This window comes from Pseudopipra pipra, chromosome 8 (assembly GCF_036250125.1).
Source record: "Pseudopipra pipra isolate bDixPip1 chromosome 8, bDixPip1.hap1, whole genome shotgun sequence".
Taxonomy (NCBI): domain Eukaryota; kingdom Metazoa; phylum Chordata; class Aves; order Passeriformes; family Pipridae; genus Pseudopipra; species Pseudopipra pipra.
In genome coordinates, this window is record NC_087556.1 from 23,986,311 (window position 1) to 23,997,767 (window position 11,457).

An 11,457-nucleotide genomic window follows, 5' to 3' on the forward strand; every position below is an offset into this window, starting at 1 on the left:
CATCAGACCTACCCTGAACCCCTCTCCATCCTGTCTCCAAGGCTCTGCCCTCTTGTTTTCCCCAAGGCATAAACTTCAACCTCTGCAGGTCAGAACCCTGCTCCTCCTTCTCCGGACCCTACCTGTGCGTGCAGCACTCACACCCAGCACCCTACATCCTGCCTGTGGACTCAGCATCCGGATCCACTACCCCAGATTCTGCCTATGGACTCAGAACCCAGACCCAGCACCCCCAATCCTGCCTGTGGAACCAGACCAAGACCCAGCACCCCAAACCCACCACCCTGAACTGAGACCTTGCCTGCAGACTCAGAACCCAGATACAGCACTGCAAACCCTGCCTGCAGACCCAGACACAGAACCTCAGGTCCTACCAAGGGACCCTGACCCAGCACCCCAAATCCAGCACCCCAGATTCTGCCTGTGGACTCAGCACCCCAACCCAGCACCCGAGCACGCAGACCCAGCACCTCCAATCCTGCCTGTGGACCCGGACTGAGACCCAGCACTCCAGGTCCAACACCCCCAACCCTGCCTGTGGATTCAGCACCTGGACCCAGCACGCCTAATGCTCCTGTGGACCTGAACCAAGACTCGGCGCCCATGATCCTGCTTGTGTGCACAGCACCCGTACCCCGCACCCCAGATCCTGCCTGCAGACTCAGCACTCGGATCTAGCACCCCAAACCCTGCCTGCAGACCCAGACCAGCACCCCCGGCCTTACTAAGGGACTCAACACCCGCACCCAGCACTCCAGATCTCGCCTGTGGACTCAGCAACGAGCCCCAGCCCCCTTCCCTGTGCACGCAGCACCCGCACCCCGCAGCACGATCCAGCTTTCCGGATCCTGCCGGCGGACACGGCGCCCAAACCCAGCACTGCCGGCCTGCGGACCCGCACCCCGCACCCGCACCAGCCGGGCTGGCCCCGCTCGCGTCTCCCCGGCACTTGCCTGGTGCTGCGGTGGCGCAGCAGGTGCGGGCGGTGCGGGCGGCACGGCGCGGCTCGGTACGGCGGCACGACACGGCTCGACAGGGCTCGACAGGGCTCGGCTCGGCAGCGCAGCCCGGCTGTGCGCGACCCCGCCGAGCCGGACCGAGCCGCGCCGGGGCCCCCGCACCGCCCTCTGCCGGCCGTGCCCGGCCCGCAGCCGCCGACGCGGGGCCGCGCCGAGGAGGAGGAGGAGGAAAAGAAGGGAAGAGGGACGGGGCTGCTCCTGCCTGCGCTGGGTGGAACCAGGTGGCAGCATGTCCCTCGGCAGACAGGGAGGGGATGCTGCCGTGCAGCCTCTGGTCAGCACCCAACACGTGGGGTGGGCTGGGGACTCACTCAGCACGGGTGGTTTGGGTGATGCAGCCCCAAAAAGGTCTGTGTGCAAGCCCTTTGCGAGACCTGGGAGGCAGAGGGCCGGTATTGTGGGCTGATGACTATGAAAAAGTGTGACCAAACAAGGATAAGCATCATCCTGCTCTGGCAACACAGCACATGCCACCAGTTCCATCACACTGCAACCCCCAGTCAGTGCCACCAGTGTCAGCACAGTGCAGCCCTCAGCTGGTGCCACGGTGCTTGCCAAGGTTCCTTGCTCCCCAAAGCCACCCTGGCAATCCTGCACCACATGCCTGACTCAGGCACCATGCCCCATCTTCTCTCTGTTCTCAGTATGCGTCTCCCCATTTACCCATGGTGGAAGCTTGTTTGGAAACACAGGCAGGTAATGGTTTCTCTGGGGGCCTGTGTGGAGCCTTTTTATCCTGGGTGGCTTCTGTAGCTCCTCCCCACAAGCAGGAGCTGCCAGGTTCAGGCCTGTGTTTGCTTACCTTTCGCAAGCTTCCAGCACCTGGCCAACCCTCCCTCCTCACCCCTCACAGCTTCAGCAGGCCTCCTGAAAGCTGTGTGTAATCAGCAGGTTGGATCTAGGGCAGTTGGAAATCAGCTGGAGTGGGAGGTGGGGAGATGCTGTACCTGTGCATGCTGGTGGCGTGGTGGGGTGCTGCCAGCCCATGGTTACAAAGCCATGTGGTGCCCAGTCCCAGCACCATCCTGGCTCAACCCCTCCACTCCACACCAACCCCTCCAAGGGGTGAGGTCTCCAGGAAGGGCCACCCTGACCCCATACCCTGCAGACCTGGAGCCAGACCTACAACAGGGCTTAGAGTTGAGTAGGCTGTGCTGAAGTTGCTGAGCACTGGGAGTCTGGGAATAAGGATCAGCCCCAGTTGTGTTCCCACCACTCTTGGACCCTTTAGCATCACTAAAGGTGGAAGGGCCAGGGTGTTCCCAGGGGGAACCTGACTCATATGCTGTTTTCAAAGCCTCTAACTGTCAGGAGCCTGCCTCCTACAAACACTGTGGGTGGGAAGGAGGGTAGCAGAGGTTTGAATCCCCCCCAGTCCTCAGCTGAGGAGGGACCCATCTGGGTGCTCCTGCTGACCGGTGGCTCTGTCACCCTTGCACACACTCACCAAGCAGCCACTATTCCCTTGCCCAGTACGATATGCCAAGACCTATTCGCACTCCCAGGGACCCCAGAAGAACAAAGCAGAGACACTACCAAACTACTCTGGTACTCTCTGTCTTCCCGCCCTCACCTTCTCTATGCTCCAGAGAATAATTAGCATTTCCTCCTGTCCTTGGGCAAAACTCCAGCATCTCCTCCACGCCTCACCTCGCCTTGCCTCTCTGCCTACCCTGCGGAAGTGCGATGCCCACGCACTGAGAGCCAGGCAGGGATGGTGAGGCAGGGATGTTCTTGGCTAGCCTGTCTTACCCAGGGATTGGGGGGTTCAGGTGCTGCAAGGCAGCCGGTCCCTCACACCCTCTCTGAACCCCGTTCCCTACCTTAGCAGAGGTGCAGCTGAAGGCTGCGGGGCCAATTATGGGGAGAACTGGTCCGTGAGTGCTGGAGAAGGGGGTGCCAGGGCTGAGATGGGGCTCCCTAAGGCTCCCCCCTTTTCCAGGGTGCTGTGTCTGTCCTGTCCTGCAACAGCACTCCCTGCCTCCCACGTGGCTGGAAGCCGAACCCAGCACAAATTGAAGCTTCATTAGCTGCTGGCCTGGCAGCGGGATAATTAGTGCATGAGTGCAGAGCAAGCTGAGCCTGGCGCGACCAGCAGTGTGCTTTTACAGGCCCAAGCTTGCGAAGCTTTAATTAATTAACACGAGTCATCAGCAGCTGGAAACAGATCTATTTTCAGAGCTTTGCCTGCTCTGCTGCCCCCATGAGATTAACTGAAGGAATTTAGGGCTCCACGAGGCTGAAGGCCAGGGCTTTCCTCTTATTTGTACAGCTTTCCCAAGAGTCAGAGTGGGTTCCAGACCCAGCCATCTCTCGCACCTGCATCCCTCTGCCCCACGGAGGCGATCATGCTGTCGATTGTGGAGGTCTGGCTTCTGCTTCAACCTCACCCCAGAGCCAGCAGGGGGCTGGAAGAGAAATATCCTATTGGAGCAGCCTAGAATCATAGAATCATTAAGGTTGGAAAAGACCTTCAAGATCATTGAGTCCAAACTTTGACCAAACAACACCCGGTCAACTAAATCGTAGCACTAAGTGCCACATCCAGTTGTTTCTTGAACACTTACAGGGATGGTGCCTCCACCACTTCCCTGGGCAGCCAGTTCCAATATTTAACCACCCTTACAAAGAACAAATTGTTCCCGATGTCCAGCCTGAACCTCCCCTGGTGCAGCTTGAGGCCATTTCCTCTTGTCCTCACTGGTTGCCTGGGAGAAGAGCCTGACCCTCACCTTGCTACAACCTCCTTTCAGGTAGTTGTAAAGAGCAATAGGGTCTCCTTGGAACCTCCTTTTCTCCAGATTAAACAACACCAGGTCCCTCAACCACTCCTCATATGACTTACAGCCCTATAACCCCTGTCCTAGCCCAGAAAACAGCCCAGAGCAGGGGACCCCACGGGTCATGACATGGCATCTTGGGAAACCACCCTCCCCAAAACCACGCAAGATTTTATCTGTAATACTCTCTCCCTGTTACTCCAAACAGCCTTAAGGAAAAGGAAATGTTTTTGTGCTCTGATCACCAGCCCAGAGACTGGTTACTGTTTAATTTCTTCTTAAACACCCTGTTCCACAGAGAGAGGGCCAGGCAGAGCAGGCTCTTCCCATGTCACGGCCTCATCCATGTCAGGGCCAGCTGCCCGTCAGAGCACAGCCCCATCACTCCAACACATGGCAAAACCAGGCGGATGCCCACGCTCAACCGGCACGTTTGGGTTCACTTGTCTCTACTACACAACTCTACCCACAGCAGCAGGTAGAAATGACCACAGACAGCCCCTTTCACCCCTCTGATGCCCAGGGAGCCAGGGCAAAGCAATGGCAGCTCTCATGTTTCACTTGGCACCGCACCCACGTCCCAGCCAGCATCCCAAATGATGCGAGGAATTATAACAGGGCCACAACACCGTGAAATATTGATGGGATTAGCACGGATCAGCTCTCCCAGCGCACATGCTGCACTTCCCTCGAGCCTGGGAGACAGCAACCTGCGTGCACTCAGGTTGCAGCTTAGTGCCTGGGGCTGCAGCGCTGCCAGGTGCTCCCTGCCAGAGACACTTCTCAGCCACCGCCAGCATGCAGCCTTCCTGGAGGGACATGGGGACCCAGTCAGAGCACACAACAGGATTTTAGGTGCTTAATGCACAACACCACTGTGCCTCAGGCTCTGCTGGGGATGCAGCATTGTCTGGTTTGGTTGTAACTCAGCGCCCATTGTCACCCTAGACTCCAAGGGACCCCCACTCTGCCTGCAGCCCCAAAACATGCCAGCTCCCAGGCTCCAGCCCCCCTGCTCCCTCTCAAGTTTATGCTGCACAGTCAAGACCTTAGGGGATATCCCATACACAGGGGTGTCCTGGGTGACTGGCAGAAGACCCCTGCCCTCCCCATTGCTGTATGTCCCCTCCCCCACTGCTGGGAACCAGGCTTGGTCAGACAGAGGATTTCATTATGGATCACAGAGGTGTAAATACAAACAACTTAGCAGGATCAAATAGCAGCCAGAATTAAATTAGAAATACACTGGCAGGGGTGCACAACACAAGAGCACTATGTCACAAAGGGCCCAGTTTGGGGGTTGCAGCACCGATGGGATGTCATCACCTATCAAACCCATGGGGTTGACCAGGATCTCCAGCCTTTGGTAGGAAACTGCTTCCCAAGGCAGGCCCGGCTTCTGCTCAGCAGTGCCTGCAGCCTGCCTTTCCCTTGCACCAAGCCAGAAAAGTGAGATAAAGCCCCAGATCTGAGATTTGGTTTGCTGGCCTCTGTGGTCCAAGAGGCAGCAGGCATCTGACCGTTTCAAGCTGCTCTCCAGACTGGTCTAAAAGCCAGTTGGGAGTTACAATCATAGCACTCCAGCTGGGGATTTATGAAACCCACAAAAGAGTTGTGAAACTCATGCTAAAGCCGTGCCAGCTCGCACCATGATGAGAGGCGTGTTATAAAGTCAAAACCACCAGCGGAAAAACGGGTACTTTTCCCTTTCGACATGAGAAAGCAATAAGCAAACCTGCCTTTCTCCAGGCTCCTCCATCCATCAACTATGCTGTGAGACCTACATCACTGCTTTACCTGCCTCCATGGAAAAAAAGCCCAGCAGGGAGCACACCAGCCCCACACCATGGGGTCAATCTCACTGCTCCAGCACTCGCTATCTCGTCAGTCCCCTTTGCCTGCCCCAGGATCAGCCTGCACGGACTCTAGGCCAGCAGTGTTGTGTGGAGCGGAGGAGCAGAAAAGATCTGATGGTGGTGACTGGAGTCTAACAGCACTTGGGGCTTTGCAGCAGCTGAGTACACGCTCATCAAGCTTGGCTTTGTTCCTTGAGAGCGTCATGGACTCGTCAAGCCAAGCGTGATGCTCCACAGATTAGCCCTGGAGAAAAAAATATTCCAGTGGGCACAGAGCATGAAAGGCTTGGGAGCCTCTTCCCTTCAAGTCATTGAGCAAACTTTCCAAACCACTGTTTCTTCAGGCTGAGAGCCAGCAGGGAAAATTACAATTGCAGAAGAATTTGTCTGAGAAAGTTATAAGGAGATGGAAAAAGACAGGGGCAGACCAGAACAGCCAGACCATGCTACAGCCCATCCAGCCCAGGGCTCAGCTTCAGGTAGGGATGGGACTTTTCCCCTCAGTTCAGTACAGCAACAGAGTTGCTGCCTCAACTTCCTGCAAGATCAGATGCTGCATTTCCCCTCAGTAAATGTTTGGCAGTGGAAACTGGGATGTTTTGCCCAAGGCCATTTGTTGATGAAGGCTGCCAGGTGTCGGCAGCCCCAGCCGCAGAGCCAAGCACGGTGCCAGGGCAGATTTTCTCAAGGGAGAAGCAGCTGAGTCACAGCAGCCTCCGATCCGTTCCCACAAGCCCGGCTGCAAGAGATGCACGGGAGTTCACAGAGGACAGGCGCTCACACAGGGAGCTGGCAGGATTTGGTTTGCTTGTCTGCAAAACTCTCTGAGCCAGTGGAAAGCATCTTCCTGGCTCAGGATCTGTCGGCAGCATGCCCGAAGGGAAGGGCTGGTGAGACTGTGGTAGGGAAGGGTCCTGACCTGCCTTTCAACTGGCAGAGCTGCTTTGGGATGCTCCTGGAAGAATGGGGGTCAAATGCCAGCAACCACTGGAAATCCTATAGGAGAGTGGAGTTTTGGGGCTCAACATGGGGTCTTGTCCCAGCTCTGGGGCAGGAGCAGGACTAAGGTGGCTGCAGGGAGGGAGGAGGCACAGACACAGCTCCAGTTCCGGGTCCAGGAGAAGTGACTGGCTCAGCTAGACATAGGCAACCCCTCTGCCCATCATCCCAGCTGCTCCCAGTAAAAGCAGACGGGCTCCAGCCTGGTCAGGGAGCACAGGGGTGTCTCTCTTGTTTCTGCAGTGGGGCACAGTGCCTTATGTTTTCCCCTGCACGGCAGGTCAGGTCCCTGCCACAAACTGCCTAGAATAGCAACATACATCCCTGGGATTGCATGAGGGCTGGGATAAGATTTGTGGCTTTTAAAAGCTGCTCTTTTGGGTGAGCTAACCTGCACCACCCAGAGCTAAAGCCAGTAAGGTGTTATGGCCCCCAGCATCCACCCTCTGGACCAAGCCACCAGCCAGGATCCATGTCCCCAGGGACCTTTTGGTCCTCTGTGTCCCTGTGCCCAAGTGACCTCCCCAGCCCTGCCTGCTCCAGCACAAAGCTCAGCCAGACCCACGGGCATCCTGCCTGTCCTTCCCAGGCACCAAACCCCAATGCTGCCATCACTGCCACCAGAGAAGAAACAACTCAGCAGTGCAGTAAATAACCCCCCCACACACAGGCAGAGCACTGGCAAGCAGTGCTGGGCGCATCCATCATTCTCACAGTTTTTCTTCAGCTCTGACACTTTGATAGGGGTGAGGGGGTGGGGGAAGGAGAGGAGCTTCCAAAATTTATGAGCTTGGATTTAAAAATACATCTCCTAGAAGCAATGCAAAACCCGGAGATGGCGAAGGCGAGTGGCTTAAAAGTTGCCTTCAGGAATGAATGCAAAAGCTATGCCTGCTTCTGAAAGAGGGATCTGGGAGACCTGCATGGTTGATGTCGCAAACTGTGTTCCCGTTGGGATCATTTTGCAAGTCACAGCTCTCCGTGCCGTGCATTACAAGTGAAATGAAAGGTAGGAGTAACAAATGATGGGTAAAAATCCCTCCAGCCCAAAGGTAATGTCACCCTCAGAGCAAACAGGATTTGGACTGTCACCTTCAGTCTCCCAGAGTTTCTCCTCTACATTTGTGACCTTGCACTGCTACATGCATATCCAGCATCCCAACCCTTTTGGAAACAGATCCCCTTTGTGCAAATAAAAGAGCTTGTAGCTGTAAATTTAGCTAAAAACATCCCTGCCACAGAGAATCACATATCAAATAATAAACCCAAACAAATGTCAGGAAGAACAACTGCAATATTGGAGTCCTTGGTCTTTATAGATGGACTGTCCCCCAGCAGGGTGCTGCAGAATGAACAGCTGAAAAACGTTACCCGGTCATTAAAAACATCTAAAAGTAATTTAGCCTGAGTGACAATGATGCTCAAAGCAAGCTGTTTGTCTGCTGAGGTAAAATGAGCTATTTCAAGCTTGCCTTTTGTTGTAGTTTTCTTTTAAAGTCAGAAAGGACTGAAAAACGCTGAGCTGACAGCCTCACCAGCATAGCCCTAGTGCTGCAGCAGTACTGTGGGGAGCATCACCATGAGCTGCCCTGTTCCCCCCCCCATCATTGCACTCCCATATTCCCTTGAAGGATGCTCTGAATGGACGGGGAAGATGGTCCCTGGGGCCACCACAGCATCTCTGATGAGTTACAGTGCCATTTAGGATGATGGTTTTGCCATGGAAACATATCCCTCCTAACAACAGATCTATCAGCACATGTCCCAAAAGCAGCCCAGCATTCATTACATGGTAATTTTTGCTTCCCTATGATGGAGGCCAGAAACTTATCCTTCCCATGCTTTTCCTTAAAAAAAAAACCAACAAAACCAAACAAGCCAAATCTAGGTTAATCCATCGACAGCATGGCATGGGCCCAAGGTTCCTCTAAAAGCTCATTGTAAGCATATTTTTGGTGGGCTCTTTAGATACACGAAGCATTTCAAATGTCCAATGTTAAATATTTCAGGTGAAACATAACTCTTCTAAGTGCAGCCAGCCTCTCTCTGAAGCTCCGAGTCAGTGAAATTTCCCAGCAGCCCTTGGGAATTGATTTACTTCTTGCTGGTACCTTCTCCCTGTGCTGTTCACCTAAGTTAATGTATTCCAAAATCTGATTTTTTTTTCCCCTCCCCCTACATAATCAGATTTTGGGAAGCTGCAGTGAGATGCCTTACAAGCGGTTTTCGTCCTTAGGTGTTTTCTGAGCAGGCTGCGTCCATCACGTCCTGGTGCTTTAGCCCATCTCTGTACAAACAGTATGTTCAAGAGTCAGCTGAATTCCTTTGATTCATGTGCCTGCATATCCATATAGCTAATTTACCTTTATTAAATATTAAGAAAAAAAAAGGAAAGAAGAGGAGCTATTAAGAAGGACAGTGTCAAGGCCAGCAGAGCGAGTGCCAGAGGGCTGGGTTAATGAGTTGCATGGTTGCTGCTGTCCAAGCACCCAGGCTGGCTGGAGCCAGGAACTGCTGTCCCAGCAGGACTGACTCACTCCTTCACTGGGCAGAAACACACTGCAGTGTCCTGCACCCCTCTTTCATGTAGTCCCTGTGCTCTGGGGTCCATGGTTAACCCCTCTTGCTCCAGCCTCATCCACTGGTATTTTCCACCAATCCTGTGGAGGGGTCCTGTGTGTTGGACTTGGGCCAATCCCTGTGCCCAGCCCCAGCTGAATCCCTGTGCTTTGGAGAGAAGGTGAAACACGAGTGTGGATAAATCCATCTGTCCTCACGTCTCATGCAAAGGCCTCCCCGTTCGCTCCCACGGCCGGACAAAAGCACTGCCTCCTCTGCTGCCTGCGCCGGCAAGGTCACTGAGCTGCGCCCTGGCAAGGACACTTCCAAGGTAAGAGAGCAGGAAATTGCAAGACACTCATCACAGTCGTTTATTCTTGTCATTTCTGACCCTCAGGGTAGGAGGAACATCAGAGCACTGCAGGCACGAAACAACAAGCTTTGTAGGTCATATCAGCGTGTAAAGTACCATTAGGAACCACAACACGAAGCATGAATAATACTTCCTTTATTCCATCATATACCTCAACGCCCCTTAAATAAATGCAAATGGTTATGTGTGGACGAGGTTTGTACAAGACGCCTGCTCAGGAACACAGGGCTGAAGCAGAGCTGGAGCAGTAAGTTTGCTCTCTTCCCTATCACAGGTCAGAACATCCGCAGCACTAACAGGCTTAGTGACAGCTCAAGCGATCCCAGGCGAAAGAGCCAGGAGAACGCTGTAAATCTTCCTCACGGAGATTTATGCTCTATCCATTAAACCAGAACCACAAAACACACGTCCTTCCATGCTGTCCTCCTCTCTCCGAAGGACACTAGGGCAGGAAAAAACTTTGAAGGACTCCAAGTCTGGAAAGGGACCTTCAAGAACCAATCGCATCATTTCTGAAAAGCCATGAACAATCAACCTAGATGCCTTAAATCCTGAAATCCTTTCAGCAAATAATGACCTCGACTGCTAAAAATGATCAGATAATGCAATGGCAGCGAGAGATGTGCAGTGAGTCATCGCCCCCCAAGCGCTTGAACTCCCTTTGGTCTCAGCAGGAGTAGGGTGAGGTTGCCCCCAAGAGGCAAATCTGACACAGCAAGTAGAGAGGCAAAATGCTGAATTCTGCTCTAAAGGTACCAACTACATAGGAAGGATTTTTTTAAAAAAGTCACCTCATCTGCTCTTATTTGTACTTCTCTCCAGCTGCAAATACCTATAGATGGGATGGGAGGGGAGAGGAAGGAGGTCAGCTTTGGCATGTGGTTGGCTGTGTTCTGCTGGAGCTCCTGAACCACACAACTCATCTTCCTAGTCTCGCTCACAGGGTCATTAGAAAGATAAAAAAATATTGCTGAGTTTTCTTCAGCCACGAGACATTTGATCCCATACACCTCACTAGGCTCCTTCAGAGCAAGGGCTGGCACCACCTTCAACAGCAACTTCTGTCTCAGGAGTGGAAGGAGAGACACAACCGTGGACACGACAGACAATTTGGAAACTATGAGATGACTTGACATGAAATCCCTCAGCTGTTCACATAAAGCATACAGGCAGCACACCACGCTGGACCGAAGTCCTAGCACCTTGCAGGGGATGCAGGAACAGGATGGACATCTAGGATATCTCCCCAGCACACACTCCACCCTCCAGGGATCAGCAGCCTGAAGCCTTCTCAGCCAGGGAGAGCTGCTTTCATTTCATAGACCCCTGCTGCATTTTTCTGCCACAAAATGCTCTTTGAACCTCTAAGCTTTTAGCATCCACAACATCCTGAGGCAAGCAGATCCCCAGTTCCTGTCTCCTTTTGTTTGCTTTGAGCTTTCTTGCTAATAAAAGAACTACGGAGTCTGAAGCCATATTACAGAGTGCCATTGAATAGCTTCTCCTTATTTGCCCTTTTTCAGGCCATTTGATTGTCGAGCTCTCCATCTTACTTTCCAACATGACAACTATTTCCAAGAGATGCAGCCAACTTAGGGCCACTGCAATTTATTCCTGTCCTTTACACACACATACAGACACCCTCACAAAGGGATAAACCTGTGATATAGCCTGGGATTTAACCATTCCCAAAGCTGCTTTTCAAGAGGACACAGTTTAAATACCCCAGCTGAGATGTACACAAGGTACTCACTGCTCCTGCACCGGGCTCCTCGTGGGTCCCCCTGTCCCGCTGCCCTGCTCAGCCGGAGAACATTCCTGCATCCCCAGCACAAGCCCCTGCTGCAGCACCTCAGCTTAGTGTCAGCTCC

At 53.5% G+C, this 11,457-nt stretch overlaps 1 protein-coding gene across 1 annotated transcript in view; it reads right to left on the reverse strand.

Annotated features, from left to right (window-relative positions):
* Positions 1-11,457, reverse strand: part of SEMA4G (semaphorin 4G) — a 29,718-nt gene extending 18,261 nt beyond the window's left edge. Inside the window, exon 1 of the mRNA XM_064663164.1 lies at positions 11,340-11,457. The gene's annotated coding sequence lies outside the window, so the exon portion shown is untranslated. The remainder of the gene's footprint in view (positions 1-11,339) is intronic.